The 4,912-nt window shown below is 52.0% G+C and overlaps 1 pseudogene; it reads right to left on the bottom strand.

The window, feature by feature from the left end:
- Positions 1-751: 751 nt before the first annotated feature.
- LOC125634537 (ferritin heavy chain-like) lies at positions 752-1,419 on the bottom strand (annotated as a pseudogene).
- Between the last annotated feature and the right edge of the window lie 3,493 nt (positions 1,420-4,912).

Below are 4,912 nucleotides of genomic sequence, written 5' to 3'. Positions count from 1 at the left end.
CAGGCGGCTCCCCGGAAACAGCCAGGTGTCTCTGCAGTTCTTAGGCGGAGGGGCAGCTAGGCAGCTCTGTGTGCTGTCCCCGCCTGCAGGCACTGCTCCCGCAGCTCCCATTGGATGCGGTTCCAGGCCAATTGGAGCTGCGGAGCCGGCACTCCAGGCAGGGGCAGTGCGTGGAGCTTCCCTGGCCACCCCTACGCCTAGGACCTGCAGAGATGTACCAGCTGCTTCCAGAAGGCAGGGAAGGCAAGGAGCCTGCCTTAGTCCCTCGCACCACTGACTGATCATTTAACAGCCTGGACAGAAGTGCTGACTGGAGCCACCAGGGTCCTTTTTTTGCCTCTTCTCCCAGCTTCAGTTTATTTGCCCAACCACTCCAATCTGTCCCTCTGCTTAACTACCCTGTACCAGCCTGTACTCCCAGTTCCCCATCAGCACTAGGGTGCAGACACTCATGCCTCGTGGTCAGAGCAGCAGCCAGTCAGGTTTAGCCATTGGAGCAAGAGTCAGAGACCAGGAACAGTTCTGAGGGTCAGAGCCAGACTCAGGAACTAGGAGTCAGAGCTGGAACCAGACAGGAACCAAACATGGGAGTAGGTCTGGAACAAACTGGAAAGGACTGGGAACAAGGTAGGCACAGGACCAATCACAGCTGTGGGCATAAGCACTGAACAGTTAGCTAGCAGCTTCCTCAGTGTTTTGTTGTTGTTGTTGAAACAAGTCACTTTATTGGATGTAAGGTGTTACAAACACAAAGAAACAAAGGTGTGATTTTTGGTACAGAATGACATTATCTAAACAGTAGATGCATGCACTGCTGGGCAGCAAGCTAGGAGACCTACTGAAACCCATGGGTGGCCTATGCTGAGGCTTTAGTTCTTACTGTCGCTGTCCCACAGGGTGTGCTTGTCAAAGAGGTACTCCACCATCCCATATTTGGGTGCCCCCATCTTGCGCAGGTTGGTCACATGGTCACCCAGTTCTTTGATGGCCTTCACCTGATCATCCAGGTATTGGATCTCAATGAAATCACACAAATGAGGGTCATTCTTGCCAGTTGCCAGCTTGTGAAGATCAAGGAGTGACTGGTTCACATTCTTTTCCAGGTGCAAGGCACACTCCATTGCTCTCAGCCCATTCTCCCAATCATCATGATCTGCTTTCTTGATGTCCTGCAGAAAGATGCGACCGCCCCTCTGGTTCTGCAACTTCATGAGTTTTTCAGCATGCTTCACGCTCCTTGTGGGACTGGTGCAGGAAATACTTGGCAAAATTCTTTAGAGACACATCATCCCAGTCAAAATGGAAAGACATGCTGAGGCACACATAGGAGGCGTAGAGCTCCAGGTTGATCTGGCGGTTGACGGCCGCCTCGCAGTCCTGATTGTAGTTCTGGCACACCTGGGATAGACATGAAGACATGGCACTGCTGTTCTTCTTGCTGCTGCTACAGGAGCTGAGAGGATACAAGAGTCGGAGGCGGGGGAGGGGGGTCCGAGCGCGGTGGTTCCGTCCAAACACCATTGAAGCAGGAACCTCCGGGGCTCGGGTTTGTCAGTGTTACTGGGCATAAGTAAGAGCACACCTTTTAGCTCCGTTCAACCAATCAGGTGGTTCTGCTGTATCCCCTCTGGGCTCATTAGTCTGCCTGCCTGGAGACCACACTAGCTAGTCCCAGGCCCAGCTGCCGGCCCTCATTTCTCACTCCCCACCACAACTTCTTGTCTCAATCCATCACCCCTCCCCCTTCAGTCTGGCTTTTGTCCCCGGTGCATTTGAATGAGATCGCTTCCTTTTCCATGCTGCCTTGGTTTAAGCAGAGGGAAAGCACAGGAGAGACAGGCTCCCTTTTCCAATTTCTAGTGCCTGGACCTGGCACAGCCTGAAACAAGCCAGAGCACAATTGCAAGGCAAGCCCTGCTGTGCCCCAGTTTGGAGCATGCCCTAAGTGGACAGATTCTTCAGGGAATTTTGCAGTGAATCTCTAGGAAGTCTCTACTATCTGTAAACCATGATTGCCTTTGATGGGTGCAGGGGGATCGACTCTTAGCTCCTCCACTAATCAACACCTGCTTCCCCTGCTTGGGGTGAGGTGTTAGGGGATTAGTTTCTACCTGCTCCATCCTTGTTGCTTCCACTACTTGGGGATGTAATCCTGTCTCCCTGTTTCACCCACACTGCCTAGTGGGACCTGCTCCTGCCTCCTCATCCCCCTCACAACACACCTACTCCCAGAGCCCTAAGGGGAAACTAGCTGCTTGATCTCTGAATTTGGAGCCTGAGAACAATTACTCTTTCATCCACTGCACATATTATTTGTATGCCATCCAACAAAATCCGCAACTAATGAACACAATGATGAATTGTACCTTCAGTTACACATAGGCAGCTTATTGAAATCATAACATACATAGAATCATATATAGAAACTATACATGCCTCAGTGAATTGCAGCCTATAATTCTGATCACTCAGTTTTTGCTCTTACCCCTTCATTGAGAATAAGGACTATGGGATTCAGTCCGATGATCCTGATTCTCAATTAAAGTAAGGTTTTCCTTTACGCTGCCAGAGCACTATCAAACAGACACTAGAGTAAATGAGAATAAGGCCTATGACTTCAAAGAGACTGTACAGGTGTAACTGGGGGCACAGTGTAGTCCACCATTTTTCAAATGTGGCCACCAGGGGGTTTCCTGGTAGCCACGGCAGTTTCCTGGGCAGGGTCGGGGGAGCATCAGCCACTCCCCTTCCTCCTGTTTCTTGACTTTAGCAAAGCTTTTGACACGGTCTCCCACAGTCTTCTTGTCAGCAAGTTAAGGAAGTATGGGCTGAATGAATGCACTACAAGGTGGGTAGAAAGCTGGCTAGATTGTAGGGCTCAACGGGTAGTGATCAATGGCTCCATGTCTAGTTGGCAGCCGGTATCAAGTGGAGTACCCCAAGGGTCAGTCCTGGGGCCGGTTTTGTTCAATATCTTCATAAATGATCTGGAGGATGGTGTGGATTGCACTCTCAGCAAATTTGCGGATGATACTAAACTGGGAGGAGTGGTAGATACGCTGGAGGGGAGGGATAGGATACAGAAAGACCTAGACAAATTGGAGGATTGGGCCAAAAGAAATCTGATGAGGTTCAATAAGGATAAGTGCAGGGTCCTGCACTTAGGACGGAAGAACCCAATGCACAGCTACAGACTAGGGACCGAATGGCTAGACAGCAGTTCTGCGGAAAAGGACCTAGGGGTGACAGTGGACGAGAAGCTGGATATGAGTCAGCAGTGTGCCCTTGTTGCCAAGAAGGCCAATGGCATTTTGGGATGTATAAGTAGGGGCATAGCGAGCAGATCGAGGGACGTGATCGTTCCCCTCTATTCGACATTGGTGAGGCCTCATCTGGAGTACTGTGTCCAGTTTTGGGCCCCACACTTCAAGAAGGATGTGGATAAATTGGAGAGAGTCCAGCGAAGGGCAACAAAAATGATTAGGGGACTGGAACACATGACTTATGAGGAGAGGCTGAGGGAGCTGGGATTGTTTAGCCTGCAGAAGAGAAGAATGAGGGGGGATTTGATAGCTGCTTTCAACTACCTAAAAGGGGGTTCCAAAGAGGATGGCTCTAGACTGTTCTCAATTGTAGCAGATGACAGAACGAGGAGTAATGGTCTCAAGTTGCAGTGGGGGAGGTTTAGATTGGATATTAGGAAAAACTTTTTCACTAAGAGGGTGGTGAAACACTGGAATGCGTTACCTAGGGAGGTGGTAGAATCTCCTTCCTTAGAGGTTTTTAAGGTCAGGCTTGACAAAGCCCTGGCTGGGATGATTTAACTGGGAATTGGTCCTGCTTTGAGCAGGGGGTTGGACTAGATGACCTTCTGGGGTCCCTTCCAACCCTGATATTCTATGATTCTATGATTCTATTGCTCCTGCCTGCCCCGCTTCTCTAGAGACACAGGTGGGACACACAACGCTTACAGAGCAAGGTGCGGCGGTGAGGAGGGGGTGAGAAGGCGAGCGGTGAAATGAGCAGCAGGCAGGTGGGGGATGAGGAGGCAAGCAGCGAGGCGAGCAGTGAGCTGGGGGTGCCTGGTGGGGGAGTAAGGAGGTGAGCAGTGAGCCAGCAGGGTGAGGAGGAGGGAGGGAGGCTGGCTGCAAACAGGGGAGTGAGGAGGCAAGCATGGGTATGTGTGGAGGCGAGCGGTGGGTGGAGGGGTAAGGAAGTGAGCGGGGGTGCATGGGTAGCAGGTGGAGCACCCCCTTTGGGGAGGCTAGCCCCCGACTCCACCCCGTCTGCCCTTACTCCCCCATCCCCAGCAGCTGGAGCCCCAAGACCCCCTGCACCTGGAGCCCCCTGCCTGGAGAAGCCCCAAACACCCCCCTCCCACGGCCGGCCAAACTTCGGGCCGTCAGTTCTCAAAGTGGGGTCGGGACCCCAAAGTGTGTCGCAAACCCATTTTAATGAGGTTGCCAGGGTTGACTTAGCCTTGCTGGGGCCAGGGGCCAAAGCCAAAGCCCAAGCCCTACTGTCTGGGGCCGAAGCCTGAGGGCTTCAGCCTTGGTGTGGTGGGGCTGAGATTACAGGTCCCCTGCCTGGGGCTGAAGCCCTTGAGCTTCAGCTTTGCCTCCCTCCTCCCGGGGCAGTGGGACTTTGGCTTTGCTCCCCCATCCCCACATGGGGTGGCAGGGATCGGCAGGCTCAGGCTTTGGTCCCCCATCCTGGGGTCGTGTAGTAATTTTTGTCGTGAGAAGGGGGTCACTGTGCAATGAAGTTTGAGAACCCCAGCATTAAATGAAAGCTAGATAATCATAATGAAGGTCATACTCACTGGGAAAGTTCCTCAGATAAAACAAAATGATACATGTATAATGGACCAGACTCTGATCCCCTCACTCATACTGAATACTATCCTATGTCA

This window comes from Caretta caretta, chromosome 3 (genome assembly GCF_965140235.1).
Source record: "Caretta caretta isolate rCarCar2 chromosome 3, rCarCar1.hap1, whole genome shotgun sequence".
Lineage (NCBI taxonomy): Eukaryota > Metazoa > Chordata > Testudines > Cheloniidae > Caretta > Caretta caretta.
This window is presented reverse-complemented; position numbering and strand designations above follow the sequence as displayed.